Source organism: Triticum urartu, chromosome 2 (assembly GCF_003073215.2).
Source record: "Triticum urartu cultivar G1812 chromosome 2, Tu2.1, whole genome shotgun sequence".
Classification (NCBI taxonomy): Eukaryota; Viridiplantae; Streptophyta; class Magnoliopsida; order Poales; family Poaceae; genus Triticum; species Triticum urartu.
Window position 1 is genome coordinate 98,375,449 of NC_053023.1, and position 19,552 is coordinate 98,395,000.

A 19,552-nucleotide genomic window follows, 5' to 3' on the forward strand; every position below is an offset into this window, starting at 1 on the left:
GAGGGGACGGCCTGCCCCCGGGGAGGCAGCCGATGCGACGTTTCGGCAGTCAGATACCTGGCCTCCCTCAACTTTTTGATGTCTTCTTCCGTGACGGAGGAGGGCATCCATCGGCCTTGAAGGCTGGATCCGGACATGACTGAAGGTTCGGAGCACCTGACCTGAGCTTTGGGCGTTTGAGCTTGAGGCGGTGGAAGGATTCGATTGAGCACGGGAGGGAAAAGGTAAAAGCTTTGCCCCTTTATAAATAGGGTGGATATCAAGCATCCTCCCCGTGTCTGTTTGGACTTGCCTATGATCTAGGACTCCTAGAAGTGGTTGGGTTACCCACGCCCGTATTGATGAGAATCCCGTAATATGGGGACACAATCTCTGTTTTTACAAGACGTGCCAAGGGAACCACCTCGCATACCACGCTGAGGTGGGTAATTAAACGACTCGGATAAAGGCTCGGCTATGGTGTGTCGCACCACGGGATACGTCAGCAGATTAGATTTGTGTAAATATTATTCTCTCTATGGAAGTATGTGGAAACTTATTTTGCAGAGCCAGACACTATCTTTGTGTTTAAGATCTTCTATGAAGTACTTGGAGGAGGAACCCGCCTTGCAATGCCGAAGACAATTTGCGTGCCGGACCCGTCGTCATTGAAGCCTGGTTCAGGGGCTACTGAGGGAGTCCTGGATTAGGGGGTGTTCGGATAGCCGAACTATACCTTCAGCCGGACTCCTGGACTATGAAGATACAAGATTGAAGACTCCGTCCTGTGTCCGGAAGGGACTTTCCTTGGCGTGGAAGGCAAGCTTGGCGATACGGATGTTCAGATCTCCTACCATTGTAACCGACTTTATGTAACCCTAACCCTCTCCGTTGTCTATATAAACCGGAGGGTTTTAGTCCGTAGGACAACATACACATCAACAATCATACCATAGGCTAGCTTCTAGGGTTTAGCCTCTCTAATCTCGTGGTAGATCAACTCTTGTAATACCCATATCATCAATATTAATCAAGCAGGATGTAGGGTTTTACCTCCATCGAGAGGGCCCGAACCTGGGTAAAACTTCGTGTCCCCTGCCTCCTATTACCATCCGGCCTAGACGCATAGTTCGGGACCCCCTACCCGAGATCCGCCGGTTTTGACACCGACAGGGAGTATAAACTTTACCATTCTGTTTGGGAACCGCCTATAATGTGTTTAGCATGGAAGATATCGCCATCTCTTAGTTTTTACGTTGACAATGAAAGTATACCGCTCAAAATACAATTTATCTCTATTTCAAAACTGAGCTCTGGCACCTCTACAAATCCCTGCTTCCCTCTGCGAAGGGCCTATCCATTTACTTTTATGTTGAGTCATCACCCTCTTATTAAAAAGCACTAGCTGGAGAGCACAGCCGTCATTTGCATTCATCACTGTTAATTTATATTGGGTACGACTATGATTGGATCTCTTTTACCATGAATTACAATGTCTAGTCAGTCCTTGATCTTTAAAGGTGCTCTGCATTTATGTTTTGCGGTCTCAGAAAGGGCTAGCGAGATACCATCTTGTTATATCATATTATGATTGTTTTGAGAAAGTGTTGTCATCCGAGATTTATTATTATGGATTGCTAGTTGATTATGCTGTTGATATGAGTAATTATGAGACCTGAGAATTATTGCAAATGTGGTTAGTTATGATCTATGCTGAAAACTTGAATGCTGCCTTGACATAGTTACAACAACAAGAGCAAACAGAGTTTGTAAAAGTTTTTCTTTCTTTCAGTTTGTCAACTGAATTGCTTGAGGACAAGCAAGGGTTTAAGCTTGGGGGAGTTGATACGTCTCCATCGTATCTACTTTTCCAAACACTTTTGCCCTTGTTTTGGACTCTAACTTGTATGATTTGAATGGAATTAACCCGAACTGGCGGTGTTTTCAGCAGAATTGCCATGGTGTTGTTTTATGTGCAGAAAACAAATATTCTCGGAATGACCTGAAACTCCACGGAACATCTTAGAAAAAATAATAAAAAATCCTCGCCAAAGATGAAGACCAGGGGCCCCACACCCTTCTCACGAGGGTGGGGGCGCGCCCCCTACCTCGTGGGCCCCCTGGATGCCCTCCGACGCCAACTCCAACTCTATATATTTGCTTTCAGAGAGAATAAAATCAGAGAGAAGAAATCATCGCGTTTTACGATACGGAGCCGCCGCCAAGCCCTAAAACCTCTCGGGGGGCTGATCTGGAGTCCGTTCGGGGCTCCGGAGAGGGGGATTCGTCGTCGTCATCATCAACCATCCTCCATCACCAATTTCATGATGCTCACTGCCGTGTGTGAGTAATTCCATCATAGGCTTGCTGGACGGTGATGGGTTGGAAGAGATTTATCATGTAATCGAGTTAGTTTTGTTAGGGTTTTATCCCTACTATCCACTATGTTCTGAGATTGATGTTGCTATGACTTTGCTATGCTTAATGCTTGTCACTAGGGCCCGAGTGCCATGATTTCAGATCTGAACCTATTATGTTTTCATGAATATATGTGAGTTCTTGATCCTATCTTGCAAGTCTATAGTCACCTACTATGCGTTATGATCCGGCAACCCCAAAGTGACAATAATCGAGACCACTCCCGGTGATGACCATAGTTTGAGGAGTTCATGTATTCACTATGTGCTAATGCTTTGTTCCGGTTCTCTATTAAAAGGAGGCCTTAATATCCCTTAGTTTCCAATAGGACCCCACTGCCACGGGAGGGTAGGACAAAAGATGTCATGCAAGTTCTTTTCCATAAGCACGTATGACTATATACGGAATACATGCCTACATTACATTAATGAATTGGAGCTAGTTCTGTGTCACCCTATGTTATGACTGTTACATGATGAACCGCATCCAGCATAATTATCCATCACTGATCCGGTGCCTACGAGTTTTCCATATACTGGTTTACGCTTATTTACTTTCCCGCTGCTACTGTTACAATCACTACAAAATACCAAAAACATTACTTTTGCTGTCTTTACTTTTGTTGCCGCTACCACCACTATCATATTACTTTGCTACTAAACACTTTGGCGTAGATACTAAGTTTCCAGGTGTGGTTGAATTGACAACTCAGCTGCTAATACTTGAGAATATTCTTTGGCTCCCCTTGTGTCGAATCAATAAATTTGGGTTGAATACTCTACCCTCGAAAGCTGTTGCGATCCCCTATACTTGTGGGTTATCAGGCTCAAAGTTTTTAACGTGAAGCCGAAGGTGGTGGATGGGCAGCACGCGGAGTGTGGAGGAGCCATGGAGACCAAGCTGTCCGATGTCTCCTGGCCCAAAGGTACCTTTGTGGACACGATAAAGGAGTGGAAGAAGCAGTGGTTCTACATCACAGAACCTCGCGGCACCACTTGGGCCGCAGCTGCCGAATTTCGCTCCGGCGCTCCCATGCGACTCACCTCCTGGGTCGAGAAGAGTCCGGACTAGGGTTCTGCTGACGAGGTGATAGCGTTGTAGACGCGCGTTCAAAGCATGTTAACCAAGAACATCAAGCTCGTTGACGTGATCCAAGTGATGCTAGTTCGCCAGATCCTTTCGTGCCAGCGCCGAAGCCATCCTCTGTGGGAGTTCAACCCGAAGAAGCACCAGACCCTGGTGAGGCTCTTCGAGACTACTCACGAAGGTGCATGGAAGTTGCTCTTCAAGGGCAACGAGAAACCGTCGGCCGCAGATTCAGATCGCGGGCAAAGCGCTAAACACCTCGCTAGCGAGGTATGTCTCTTTTGATGCATCCTCCACTTGTTTGTTTCAAGGCTAATGCCTGAGCTTTTATTGTTGCTTTTTCAGGACTGGATGGTGAGGGCGAAGCGGATCTAGTGTCCGGCTCCGCTACCCGAAGAACCGGTCATCCCACGTCTAGCGAATATGCTGGTGTCGGTGACTTATAAGGCACCAGAGAAGAAGGCCAAGAGGAAGGCCAAGGGGGCCAAGAGTGGCCCTCGGTGCAAGGGTACTTTAGACGTGACGTCTGAAGACGACGAGGCTCCTTCCTCTGTCCCCGAGGATAATGGCGAGGAAGAGGAGGACGAGGAGGAAAACAATCCTCCCCCTGAGGAGAGGAAGAAGAAGAGGGCGGCTTCGGCGCATCCGGAGGCGGAAACGCCTAAGAAGGGGAAGGGCGCCCCAACAATCAACACTGTGTGGGACATCAATAGCAGTCCGGAACGACGCCCCCGCACTAAGCCCCGGGCCGCATCGTAAGTGACATGACTCGCTCATGCGCGCATCCGGCCCTTTCTCTTCATTATCCTGACATAGTTAATTGTATTATTGTAATCCAGCCGGCGACCTTATCCAGCGATCCTCATATGGAGGTTCGTTGGCTCCGTTGGAGATGGCAAGCATGTCGCCACCACCTTCTTATTCCCCCGGGGCCAGGGACAACACCGAAGTGTTATCTCGGAGGACCGCTTCGATCCGGGGAGGAGCCCAGGACACCGTCCGGGAGGTGCCACAAGGCGAGACCTCCACTGCCGGACACATGGAGGAGCCGATCCCCATGGAGACTAGCGAAGAGGGCCGCATCCAGTTCGGCCCTCAGCCAAATAGGATTCCGGAGGCCCATATGGCTCCGGACTCGGGCAAGCAGCCCCCTTTGAAGGAGGGGGTGCGCCGCTTCCACCGGTGACCCCTGTCTATCCAGGGGCGTCGGATAACCTGATGGAGGCACCTCCGTCATGGAAGAGCATCGTGTCCTTATGGGTGCGGTGATCGAGAAGATTCAGTCCGCCAAGAGTGGACTGAATGAAGCCTGCAGCAGCCTGTTGACAGGTTTCGAGGTAAGAAAGAGAAAAACCCCGTGTAGATAGTAGCCCCTGAGACACTGTCCGGTGTTCGGCAAGAAGAACCGGACAGAGGATCAATCTTTTGTTATGGGAGACTAACATAATATGTATGAATAAGCACGCGTTGCTGTTGGTCGTAACCTCACGTGCTGCCGAAGTCTCTGAACTGAGGCAGAGGCTGGAGCGGACCGAGAACGAGCTCGGCGAGGTTAATGTTCGGCTCCAGGAGAAGCAAGGTGAGTGACAACTTGATGTGTGTTCGGAAAGGATAGGCGCTGCATATTGACCGAAGTGTCGTGATATGTGCAGGAGCCGCAGCCGAGGTCAAGTCCCTAAGGAAGGCCCTGGGCGAGGCCGAGGAGAAGGCTGTCTAGCAGCAAGCCACCCATAAGAAGCTCAAGGCCCAGGTCAAAGAAGTCCAGCAGGAGCTCCAGGATGCGGTCAAGAAATGTGAAGCCTTGGAGCATGATGCGTCGGTTCAAGGTACTGAACTCGCCAAGGCACGTCAGAGCACGGAGACCGCACGGAATGAGGCCCAGGCCGCCCTCCAGGAGATCCAGGAGGCCAAGAAGATCACGACGGGTAAGGCATTTAAGATGCAAAGCAAGTATGCGGAGAAGAATTACCTTTTACTAACCCGGGTTCGGAGTTCCCCAGGGGCTTTTGCGGATTTACCACATAGTGTATCAGACGCCGCGGAGTTCTATCGAGCCAAAGGAGGGGGTTCTACGGAGAAGCTATTCTCGTCGTAGTATGCGGCGCCAGAGCATCTCGTGCCCTTCACCGATCAGCTGAAACAGCTGGTGGAGCTGCATAGGGTGGCCGAACTAGCCATGAAGGATTTCATAATCCGGCTATGGCCAGACGAAGCTATGCCAAGCAGCTACTTCGGACTCGTGAGGCGGATGGTGAACGCATGTCCTCGGCTGGACATTGTCAAGCGCTCGGCCTGCATTGAAGGTGCACGCATGGCCTTCGCCCGTTGCAAGATGTGGTGGGCGAAGATGGACGCCGTCGAGGTGACCAGAGGCCACCGGAGGGCAAGGAGCACCGCACACCCAAACGGTGTTTTGCGGATGTCCTGGAGGGGTCTCGCCTTGCGGCAGCACAATGTTCGCAGGACGTTGTATTCAAATAAATGTATTCAAGTTGCCTTTGCCTTGTATTATAAAAAACAGGGCCTGTTTTGTGATGTAATTTTTTTATGCTTTAATTGTTTCCTCCTGTGCGGCCGTTTTGTATGTAATCTGAGGGTTGGCCAGTCGTCGGCTTTTGCCCTCACGTAGGTAGTACGAAGGTGTTCGGGATGGAATCTAAACAATCTTAATCCAATTATATGGTCCTTGAAGGAGTTGTTTAGCGCAACGAACAAGGCAATCAGACTATACGGCTTAAACGCCCTCACTTAGCCATAGGAGTTTTATAATAAAGCATGGGCGCATCCCCCGGTTCAAGCCAGGGTGCTGTCAGCATGTGATCGGGAGGTGCCAATCTTTCGCATAATGCGGAAAAAATCTCCAATGATTTGTAACCCTCGAACAGCTGACCGACTCTCGCCGTATCTTGACAGTCAGTTTTTGGCTTTCTCTACTGAGGTGCTCATCTGGTCAAGGCCAGGGCACAATCGCAGTAGTTCTCCCTTTACTACCCTAGCCGATTTAGCGGAACGTAGGGTAACAAGCACAGGTGCCGGGCAACTCAACTGTTGACCAAAGACATGATTCGGAGCCAATGCATATAATGTTAAATTCGGGGTGCCGAACTTATCTTTAAGGATTGTTCGGACTTTGTTGCCGTATCGTGGGGCGATGGGGAGCCCCTGGCAAATATGAAACGTACCAGAGTGTACGGTTGCTAGTAAATAAGTAATATAGAGGGAAACAGAGGGAGATCAGAGATAGGATCTGGAGCCCTTGAACTTGGATCATGAACTTTTTCCATTATAGTTGGGTTAATGCGTCCAAGCGCATTGGTACAAAATAATGCAATAAGCAACCGGCTATTTGACATGCCATACCCGAAGGCGGACTGTGTGTGGGTCCTGAAAACGGTTAGCCTCTAGGGCTTCCCATGTACGCCTGTGCTCCATCTCAATCCGGTGTGTTTGTCCTTTGATGGGATTGATACGTCTCCGTCGTATCTATAATTTTTGATTGTTCCATGCCAATATTATACAACTTTCATATACTTTTGGCAACTTTTTATACTATTTTTGGGACTAACATATTGATCCACTACCCAGTGCCAGTTCCTGTTTGTTGCATGTTTTATGTCTCACAGAATATTCATATCAAACGGAATCCAAACGGGATGAAAATAGATGGAGCTTATTTTTGGAATATTTGGAAAATTCCAGAAGAAAAATCCACGCGAGACGGTGCCCGAGGTGGCCACGAGGCAGGGGGCGCGCCTGCCCCCCTAGGCACGCCACTGACCCTCGTGGGCCACCCGTAAGGCGGTTGATGCCCTTCTTCGGCCGCAAGAAAGCTAATTTTTGGTAAAAAAAATCACGGCGAAGGTTTCGGTCCAATCGGAGTTACGGATCTCCATATATACGAAACGGTGAAAGGGCAGCAGAAGAGAACGCAGAAATAGAGAGATACAGAGAGGCGGATCCAATCTCGGAGGGGCTCTCGCCCCTCCCATGCCACGGAGGCCAAGGACCAGAGGGGAAACCCTTCTCCCATCTAGGGAGGAGGTCAAGGAAGAATAAGACGAAGGGCCCCCCTCTCCCCTTCTCTTCCGGTGCCGCCGGAACGCTGTCGTGGCCATCATCATCATCACCGCGATCTACTCCAACACCTCCGTCATCTTCACCAACATCTCCATCACCTTCCCCCCTCTATCTACAGCGGTCCACTCTCCCGCAACCCGTTGTACCCTCTACTTGAACATGGTGCTTTATGCTTCATATTATTATCCAATGATGTGTTGCCATCCTATGATGTCTAAGTAGATTTTCGTTGTCCTATCGGTGGTTGATGAATTGCTACCATTGATTTAATTTTCTTCTGGTTATGTTGTTGTCCTTTGGTGCCCATCATATGATCGCGCGCGTGGATCACACCATAGGGTTAGTTGTATGTTGATAGGACTATGTATTGGAGGGCAAGAGTGACAGAAGCTTCAACCTAGCATAGAAATTGATGCATACGGGATTGAAGGGGGACCAATATATCTTAATGCTATGGTTGGGTTTTACCTTAATGAACGTTAGTAGTTGCGGATGCTTGCTAATAGTTCCAATCATAAGTGCATAGAATTCGAAGTCAGGGATGACATGCTAGCAGTGGCCTCTCCCACATAATACTTGCTATCGGTCTAGTAAAGTAGTCGATTGCTTAGGGACAATTTCGCAACTCCTACCACCACTTTTCCACACTCGCTATATTTACTTTATTGCTTCTTTACTTACAACAGCCCCTACTTTTATTTACTTGCTCTTTATTATCTTGCAAACCTATCCAACAACACCTACAAAGTACCTCTAGTTTCATACTTGCTCTAGGTAAAGCGAACATCAAGCGTGTGTAGAGTTGTATCGGTGGTCGATAGAACTTGAGGGAATATTTGTTCTGCCTTTAGCTCCTCGTTGGGTTCGACACTCTTACTTATCGAAAACTGTTGTGATCCCCTATACTTGTGGGTTATCAAGACCTTTTTCTGGCGCCATTGCCGGGGAGCAATAGCGCGGGGTGAATATTCTCATGTGTGCTTGTTTGGTTTATCACTAAGTAATTTTTATTTGCTGTTCTTAGTTGTTTTCTATCTTTAGTTATGGGTAGGAAACGCAAAATACCAAAAAAAAAATAGTTGTACCTACTAAACCAATGGTTGAAGAACCACTCAAAATCTATCACACTCCTGAATCTTATTACTTGGATCATCTTCGATCCCTATGTGCTCGTGGTGAAACCCCAACTAGCTTAGTTGAGGGCAAATCCTTAGATGAGCATGCTTGTTATGTGCAACACCGAATATCTGAAAAAGGGAAAATTTTACTGGGTCAAATTCATCGTTTGCAATGCTATGCTTGGAATTTATGTGAAATATATGATATTACTTGTTGTTCTGAAAACCCTAAGAAACACCTTCCCTATAAATGTGAGTCTAGTGATAATGGAATCGTATCTTTGTATGCTAAGGGTGTTTATAGTTACTATGATGTTCAACAAATTGAATAATTTGTTGCTTTTAAGGGTGCCTATGAAATTGCTTCTTTGATTGAAACGTATGATGCTACTCTTTACAAATCTGAAAATTTTGACATACTTAAATATTGCTATGATAATTATGCTTCTAATGACTATGTTGAACCATATATTGAGGACTGCCCCGCTGTCCAAGAAGAGACTAATATTTTGCAGGAGTCTATGGAAGAAGAAATTGACGAAACTGTGAGCTCATTGGATGAAAAACATGAGGAGGAGAGCGAAGAACAAAAGGAGGAAGAGTGGTTTAGCTACCCGTGCTCACCTTCTAATGAGAGTAACTATTCAACTCATACATTGTTTAATTTCCCTTTGTGCTTACCGAAGAATCATTGCTATGATGATTGTTATGATCCCGTTGATTATTTTGAAATATCCCTTTTTAATGATGCTTGCTATGCTTGTGGCCAAGATGCCAATATGAATTATGCTTATGGAGATGAACTTGCTATAGTTCCTTATGTTAAACATGAAATTGTTGCTATTGCACCCACACATGATAGTCCTATTATCTTTTTGAATTCTCCCGACTACGCTATATCGGAGAAGTTTGCCCTTATTAAGGATTATATTGATGGGTTGCCTTTTACCATTGCACATGATGATTTTGATGAATATAATATTGATGTGCTTGCTTCTCCTACTTGCAATTATTATGAGAGAGGAACTATATCTCCACCTCTCTATGTTTCCAATATGATAAAATTGCAAGAAACTGCTTATGCTATGCATTGGCCTTTACTATGTGTGCATGAATTGTTCTGTTATGACATGCCGATGCATAGGAAGAGAGTTAGACTTCGTTGTTACATGATATATGTTACTTTGTGCTCACTACTAAATTACAAATCATTGTTAATTAAAATTGTCTTCGATATACCTTGGGATCCGGGTGGATCCATTACTTGAGCACTATATGCCTAGCTTAATGACTTTAAAGAAAGCGCTGCCAGGGAGACAAGCCGGAAGTTTTAGAGAGTCATTTATTTCTGTTGAGTGCTTTCATATAGTTTTAAAACAACAAAAATAAAGAGGGGAACCCAAAACTTTTTCAAAAAGGAAAGTGAAAGTGAGAAAGACAAGCATTGTTGAAGTGGGGGAGCTCCTTGAACTTTGTTCATGCTCACGGAAAATTTGTGAATCTTGATTACAGAAACTTTTCAATAAAAATAATTATCCCCTTGTACAATTCCATTGTATTATAAAAATAATGTGCCAATGTTTGCCTTTAGGATGTTTACTTTGCTTGTTGGTTTGTACGGTTCAGGACAGAAACTTTGGCTGTAGTGCGCGATTTTAAATTTTTAGCTGGAATGTCAAATGGTTCTGATTCTTTTTGAACTGTCTTTCTATACAAATTTTTTATTTTTTCTAATTTTGGAAGAATTTTTCAAGTAGCATAAGTATGGTGAATGTTCAGATTATTATAGACTGTTCTGTTTTAGACTGATTCTGTTTTTGATGCATAGTTTGCTTGTTTTGATGAAACTATCAATTTATATTAGTGGATTAAGCCATGAAAAAGTTATATTACAGCATACACAATGCAAAACAAAATATGAATTGGTTTTCAACAGTACTTAGAGTAGTGATTTGCTTTATTATACTAACGGATCTTATCGAGTTTTCTGTTGAAGTTTTGTGTGGATGAAGTGTTCGATGATCGAGAAGGTCTCGATGTGAGAAGAAGGAAGAGAGGCAAGAGCTCAAGCTTGGGGATGCCCGAGGCACCCCAAGTAAATATTCAAGGAGACTCAAGCGTCTAAGCTTGGGGATGCCCCGGAAGGCATCCCCTCTTTCTTCAACAATTATCGGTATGTTTTCATATTCGTTTCGTTCATGCGATATGTGCAATCTTGGAGTGTCTTTTGCATTTAGTTTTCATCTTTATCTCATGCACCATGCTGGTATGAGATAGTCCTTGGTTGATTTATAGAATTCTCTATGCACTTCACTTATATCTTTTGAGTATGGCTTTATAGAATGCTTCATGTGCTTCACTTATATCATTTGAAGTTTGGATTGCCTGTTTCCCTTTACATAGACAACCGCCATTTGTAGAATGCTCTTTTGCTTCACTTATATTTGTTAGAGCGCGGGCATATCTTTTGTAGAAAGAATTGAACTCTCTTGCTTCACTTATATCCATTTAGAGAGATGACAGGAATTGGTCATTCACATGGTTAGTCATAAAATCCTACATAAAAGTTGTAGATCACTGAATATTATATGTTTGATTCCTTGCAATAGTTTTGCGATATAAAGATGGTGATATTAGAGTCACGCTAGTGGGTAGTTGTGGATTAGTAGAAATACTTGTGTTGAGGTTTGTGATTCCCGTAGCATGCACGTATGGTGAACCGTTATGTAACGAAGTCGGAGCATGAGGTATTTATTGATTGTCTTCCTTATGAGTGGCGGTCGGGGACGAGCGATGGCCTTTTCCTACCAATCTATCCCCCTAGGGGCATGCGTAGTAGTACTTTGCTTTGAGGGCTAATAAACTTTTGCAATAAGTATGTGAGTTCTTTATGACTAATGTTGAGTCCATGGATTATACGCACTCTCACCCTTCCATCATTGCTAGCCTCTCTAGTATTGCGCAACTTTCGCCGGTACCATAAACCCACCATATACCTTCCTCAAAACAGCCACCATACCTACCTATCATGGCATTTCCATAGCCATTCCGAGATATATTGCCATGCAACTTCCATCATCATCATATACATGACTTGAGCATTCATTGTCATATTGCTTTGCATGGTCGTAAGATAGCTAGCATGATGTTTTCATGGCTTGTCCGCTTTTTGATGTCATTGCTACGCTAGATCATTGCACATCCCGGTACACTGCCGGAGGCATTCATATAGAGTCATATGTTTGTTCTAGATATCGAGTTGTAATATTAAGTTGTAAGTAAATAAAAGTGTGATGATCATCATTATTAGAGCATTGTCCCAGTGAGGAAAGGATGATGGAGACTATGATTGCCCCACAAGTCGCGATGAGACTCCGGACGAAAAAATAGATAAAGAGCATAAAAAAGGAAGGCCCAAAAAATAATGAGAGAAAAAGAGAGAAGGGACAATGCTACTATCCTTTTTCCACACTTGTGCTTCAAAGTTGCACCATGTTCTTCATATAGAGAGTCTCTTGAGTTATCACTTTCATATACTAGTGGGAATTTTAATTATAGAACTTGGCTTGTATATTCCAACGATGGGCTTCCTCAAATGCCCTAGGTCTTCATGAGTAAGCAAGTTGGATGCACACCCACTTAGTTTCGGTTTGAGCTTTCATATACTTATAGCTCTAGTGCATACGTTGCATGGGAATCCCTACTCACTCACAATGATATCTATTGATGGGCATCTCCATAGCCCGTTGATATGCCTAGTTGATGTGAGACTATCTTCTCCTTTTTGTCATCGGGGTTGTGCATGATGTGAATATTTTGTGTGGTGAAGATGGAGCATAGCCAGACTATATGATTTTGTAGGGATATCTTTCTTTGGCCTTGTTATTTTGAAAAGACATGATTGCTTTATTAGTGGGCTTGAAGTATTAGTGTTTTTTATGTCAAATGATAGACTATTGCTTTGAATCACTCGTATCTTAATATTCATTCCATGATTAGATATGTGATCAAGATTATGCTAGGTAGCACTCCGCATCAAAAATTATCTTTTTTATCATTTACCTACTCGAGGACGGGCAGGAATTAAGCTCGGGGATGCTGATACTTCTCCATCGTATCTATAATTTTTGATTGTCCCATGCCAATGTTATACAACTTTCATATACTTTTGGCAACTTTTTATACTATTTTTGGGACTAACATAGTGATCTAGTGCCTAGTGCCAGTTCCTATTTGTTGCATGTTTTATGTCTCGCAGAATATCCATATCAAACGGAATACAAACGGGATAAAAACGGACAGAGCTTATTTTTGGAATATTTGGAAAATTCAGGAAGAAAAATCCACGCGATACGGTGCCCGAGGTGGCCACGAGGCAGGGGGCGCGCCTGCCCCTCCTAGCGCGCCCCTGACCCTCGTGGGCCACCCGTAAGGCGGTTGATGCCCTTCTTCGGCCGCAAGAAAGCTAATTTTTGGTTAAAAAAATCACGGTGAAGGTTTTGGTCCAATCGGAGTTACGGATCTCCATATATACGAAACGGTGAAAGGGCAGCAGAAGAGAATGCAGAAACAAAGAGAGATAGAGAGACAGATCCAATCTCGGAGGGGCTCTCGCCCCTCCCATGCCATGGATGCCAAGGACCAAAGGGGAAACCCTTCTCCCATCTAGGGAGGAGGTCAAGGAAGAAGAAGACGAAGGGGCCCCCTCTCCCCTTCTCTTCTGGTGGCACCGGAACGCTGCCGTGGCCATCATCATCATCACCGCAATCTACTCCAACACCTCCGCCATCTTCACCAACATCTCCATCACCTTCCCCCCTCTATCTACAGCGGTCCACTCTCCCGCAACCCGTTGTACCCTCTACTTGAACATGGTGCTTTATGCTTCATATTATTATCCAATGATGTGTTTCCATCCTATGATGTCTGAGTAGATTTTCGTTGTCCTATCGGTGGTTGATGAATTGCTATGATTGATTTAATTTTCTTGTGGTTATGTTGTTGTCCTTTGGTGCCCATCATATGATCGCGCGCGTGGATCACACCATAGGGTTACTTGTATGTTGATAGGACTATGTATTGGAGGGCAAGAGTGACAAAAGCTTCAACCTAGCATAGAAATTGATGCACACGGGATTGAAGGGGGACCAATATATCTTAATACTATGGTTGGGTTTTACCTTAATGAACGTTAGTAGTTGCAGATGCTTGCTAATAATTCCAATCATAAGTGCATAGAATTCCAAGTCAGGGATGACATGCTAGCAGTGGCCTCTCCCACATAATACTTGCTATCGGTCTAGTAAAGTAGTCAATTGCTTAGGGACAATTCCGCAACTCCTACCACCACTTTTCCACACTCGCTATATTTACTTTATTGCTTCTTTACTTACAACAGCCCCTACTTTTTATTTACTTTCTCTTTATTATCTTGCGAACCTATCCAACAACACCTACAAAGTACCTCTAGTTTCATACTTGCTCTAGGTAAAGCGAACATCAAGCGTGCGTAGAGTTGTATCGGTGGTCAATAGAACATGAGGGAATATTTGTTCTGCCTTTAGCTCCTCGTTGGGTTTGACACTCTTACTTATCAAAAACTGTTGCGATCCCCTATACTAGTGGGTTATCAGGGATCGTTAATCAGGCCATCGAAGGAGGCCCCCATAGGAGAAACCTGAAACAAGGGAAAAGGATATAGTAAAGTTATATGTGTGTCCGGGATCGGTCTAGCCGAACCGTGGATCCCGGGATAGCTTGTGCCTCCGTCGATGCCCATGGAATTTTGAGTGCATAGTTATGGACGCGTGGTATGAATGCCACTATCTCATCGGGATTGGGACGGAGGCTGAATTGCTAATCGAGCTCTTGACGAGCCGCACTGTCCTGTTGCAGTGTAGTCCGGACCCTCTTAATGATGTCCAGGGGCTCGGCAGCCAGACTATGATGTTGCTTGAGAAGGCCGATTTGTACCTCTGCTGCTAGGGCGGCGGTGTGCTCCTCTGTCGGAGGGAGCGTTCTGTATTTCCGTTGACTGTTATGACGCCGCGTGGACCGGGCATCTTCAGCTTGAGATAAGCATAGTGCGGCACCGCGTTGAATCTAGCAAACGCGGTTCATCCGAGCAGTGTGTGGTAGCCGCTGCGGAAGGGGATGATATCGAAGATTAACTCCTCACTTCAGAAGTTGTCCGGAGAACCGAAGACCACCTCCAGCATGATTGAACCCGTGCAGCGGGCCTCATCGCCTAGTATTACTCCTTTAAAGGTAGTCTTTGTGGGTTTGATTCGTCAGGGATTAATGGCCATCTTCCGCACTGTATCCTGATAGAGCAGGTTGAGGCTACTACCACCGTCCATTAGGACTCGTGTTAGGTGAAATCCGTCGATGATTGGGTCGAGGACCAGTGCGGCTGAACTGCCATGCCAGATACTGGTTGGGTGATCTCGACGATCGAAGGTGATCGGGAATGACGACCACGGATTGAATTTTGGGGCGACTGGCTCTACCGCATAGACGTCCCTAAGTGCTCGCTTGCGCTCCCTTTTGGGGATGTGTGTAGCGTATATCATGTTCACCGTTTTGACTTGAGGGGGAAATTTCTTCTGCCCTCCAGTGTTCGGCTGCCGGGGCTCTTCATCCTCTTCCTCACTTTGTGATCCATTTTCTTTGTTTTTAGCATTTAACTTGCCAGCCTGTTTGAAAACCCAACAGTCTCTGTTGGTGTGATTGGCTTGTTTATCTGGGGTACCATGTATCTGGCATGGATAATCGAGTATGCGATCCAGGCTGGATGGTCCCTCACTGTTCCTTTTGTAGGGCTTCTTTCACTAGCCGGACTTGGAGCCGCTGAATCCGGCGTTAACGATGGTGTCATCGGTGTTGTCGCCATTGCTTCGGCGTTTGTGTCTGTTGCGCCGGAGCTTGCCGGCGCTGTTCTTGGCCTCAGAGGGGCCTGTCTCGCTGGCTGTGTTTTTGCTATGAGCCAGCCAGCTATCCTCACCCGCGCAAAAGCTGGTCATGAGTGCCGTAAGGGCTGCCATGGACTTCGGCTTTTCTTGGCCGAGGTGACGTGCTAGCCATTCGTCACGGATGTTGTGTTTAAAGGCCGCTAGGGCTTCGGCATCCGGACAGTCAACGATCTGGTTCTTTTTGGTTAGGAACCTAGTCCAGAATTTTCTGACTGATTCTCCAGGTTGTTGAACTATGTGGCTTAAGTCATCGGCATCGAGTGGCCGGACATATGTACCTTGGAAGTTGTCAAGGAAGGCCTCTTCCAAGTCCTCCCAGCCACCGATGGAATTCTCGGGCAGGCTATTCAGCCAGTGTCTAGCTGTCCCTTTGAGTTTCAGTGGGAGGTATTTGATGGCGTGGAGGTCGTCTCCACGGGCCATGTGGATATGGAGAATAAAGTCCTCAATCCATACTGCGGGTCGGTTGTTCTGTGGTATGATTCAATATTGACGGGCTTGAACCCCTCGGGGAATTCGTGATCCAGCACCTCATCTGTGAAGCAAAGAGGGTGTGCGGCGCCTCTATATCGGGCTGCATCACGGTGCACCTTCGATGGAGTCCGTCTGCGGTTATCAGCCCGGGTGTGACTAGGTTTGTCATGCCCGAATAGGTAGCCGTCATCCCGAGTCGGGAAGCGTCCTCGCGATTCGTAGATTGATCTGGTGTGTTCTGCTCTACTGTCCAGCTCCTGCCGAAGGTCATATGTATGGTCCCGAGCTGTTCTGTCCCTGTTTTTGTGAGGTGGTGGGGCGGGCTGTTGTTCGGCCTGAGTTGCCGCTTTATCCCGACCGTGGGATGGTCGGTCCGCCGCACTATCCCGGCCGCGTGGTGGTCGGTCCGCATTGCATGAGGGAGGTATGGGATCTGGTGCCTCGTCATCGAACTGAGGTAGCAGTCTGTGCTTTGGGTAACTCTTGGCTGGGTGCTTGAGGCCGTATTCTTCGGCTACCAGGACATCAGTCCACCTATCAATGAGAAGGTCTTGATCCGCTTGAAGCTGCTGCTTCTTCTTCTTCAAGCTTCTTGTAGTGGCTATTAGTTGGCACTTGAAGTGCTCCTGCTCGGGGGTGCCTCAGGCATGATGAAGTCCTCATTGCCGAGGCTCTCATCATCCTCGGAGACTGGACGATGACTGTCATCATCTGGGTCATTAGGCATGGCCTGTTTATCAGGGTTATCTTGCATGTTGTCTTGTTCCTCCTATTCGGATGCGGCCCCGACAGGGTCTTCATTGTTTTCGGCGTCGCCCGGAGTACTATTTTCTCTGGTTCCAGTGGTGCCATCGTTTGAGCGACGAGGCTTGAAGCGGCGTTTAGGGCGCTGACGCTTTGACTGTGTCTCAGAAGGTTTATTCGCAATTGGATCTCATTTGTCATCGTAGCTAGCTTTTTTAGGTGTGTCGACCATGTACACATCGTACGAAGAGGTGGTCGTCCAACGCCCAGTAAATGGCAGGTTTTGGCCTTGCTCCTGGTCGGCATCGTCGTCCATACCGTCGATGTCTTCAAAGCCGTAATTGAGCACGCCGGTTAAGTCATCGACAGTGGCTATGAAGTGGGTGGCGGGTGAGAAACAAAATTTCCTATCATCATCCTCTGGCTCGAACCGAACATAGTTCGGTTGTGAGTCCTTCTCCAAGGACAAGTTCTTTAAAGAGTTTAGCACATCACCCAAAGATGAGTGCTGGAAGATGTCTGCGGCGCTAAATTCGAAAATTGATAACTGATCCAGCTCGGTGTCCGCAGGCGTACCTGGTCCGGGACTTATAGCCGAGACGAATCCGGAGTTCCATTGACACAAATATTGCGGGGTGCCGAGTCCATGTGCGGCTCCAACGTCGCGGACTCTGTGGCCTTGGATGGCGCGATCTGCTCCAGTTCTAAGGCCGTTGCAGCGACAGGGACCATCTCCTGGATGTGATCCGATGACAGATTTAAGTCATGTTCATCGGGGCGAGGGGGAGCGATCGATGCGGTCTCAAATCCATTGAAGATCTAGTCTCCACGGATATCCACGACGTAGTTCAAGCTTCCAAATCTGACCTGGTGGCCAGGGGCGTGGCTATTGATCTGCTCCAAATGGCCAAGCGAGTTGGCCCGCAGTACGAAGTCGCCGAACACGAAAATCTGTCCGGGAAGGAAGGTTTCTCCTTGGACAGCTTCGCTATAGACGATTGAAGGGGCCATCGAACCTTTCGTCGACGGCACAGTGGAACTCTCAACGAAAGCACCAATGTCGGTGTCAAAACCGGCGGATCTAGGGTAGGGGGTCCTGAACTGTGCGCCTAGGATCGACGGTAACAGGAGACGGGGGGCACGATGTTTACCCAGGTTTGGGCCCTCTCTATGGAGGTAATACCCTACGTCCTGCTTGATTTATCTTGATGAATATGAGTGTTACAAGAGTTGATCTACCATGAGATCGTAATGGCTAAACCCTAGAAATCTAGCCTGTATGACTATGGTAATGAGTATGTCCTTTCCGGACTAACCCCTCCGGTTTATATAGACACCGGGGGGAATCTAGGGTTACATAGAGTCAGTTACATAAGAAGGAATCTTCATAGTCGGTTGCCAAGCTTGCCTTCCACGCCAAGGAGAGTCCAATCCGGACACAGGTACAGTCTTCGGCCTTCATGTCTTCACAGCCCATCAGTCCGGCCCATGGATAACAGGCCGGACACCCGAGGACCCCTTAGTACAGGACTCCCTCAGTACCCTCATAGACCGAAAATGGAAGCGTTTAGTAACGCGGTTGATGTAGTCGAACGTCTTCGCGATTCAACCGATCCTAGCACCGAATGTACGACACCTCCGTGTCCAGCACACGTTCAGCATGATGACGTCCCTCGAGCTCTTGATCCAGTTGAGGACGAGGGAGAGTTCCTCAGCACAACGGCGTGGCGACGGTGATGATGAAGTTACCGACACAGGGCTTTGCCTAAGCACTACGACGATATGACCGAGGTGTGTAACTGTGGAGGGGGCACCGCACACGGCTAAGAGAAGACTTGGTGTGCCTTTGGGGTGCCCCCTCCCACGTATATAAAGGAGGGGGAAGAGGAGGCCGGCCCAAGGGGGGACGCGCCAAAGGTGGGAGTCCTACTTGGACTCCCAGTCCAAGTAGAATCCCCCCCCCCTTTCCTATTCCAACTAGGAGAAGGACGGAAGGAGGAAGAGGGGAGAAGGAAAGAGGGGGGCGCCGCCCCCTCCTAGTCCAATTCAGAACAGCCCTGGGGGGCGCGGCTACCCATTGAGGCCCTTCTCTCCTTTCCACTAAAGCCCATTAAGGTCCACTACTTCCCTGGGGTTCCGGTAACCTCCCGGTACTCCAAAAAATACCTGAAACACTTCGGAACCATTCCGGTGTCCGAATATAACCTTCCAATATATCGATCTTTACCTCTCGACCATTTCGAGACTCCTCGTCATGTCCATGATCTCATCCGGGACTCCGAACAAGCTTCGATCATTAAATCACATAACTCATAATACAAATCATCATCGAACATTAAGCGTGCGGACCCTACGGGTTCGAGAACTATGTAGACATGACCGAGACACATATCTGGTCAATAACCAATAGCGGAACCTGCATGCTCATATTGGTTCTTACATATTCTACGAAGATCTTTATCGGTCAAACCGCATGACAACATACGTTGTTCCCTTTGTCATCGGTATGTTACTTGCCCGAGATTCGATCGTCATTATCTTCATACCTAGTTCAATCTCGTTACCAGCAAGTCTCTTTACTCGTTCTGTAATGCATCATTCCATAACTAACTCATTAGTCACATTGCTTGCAAGGCTTAGTGATGTGCATTACCGAGAGGGCCCAGAGATACCTCTCCGATACAC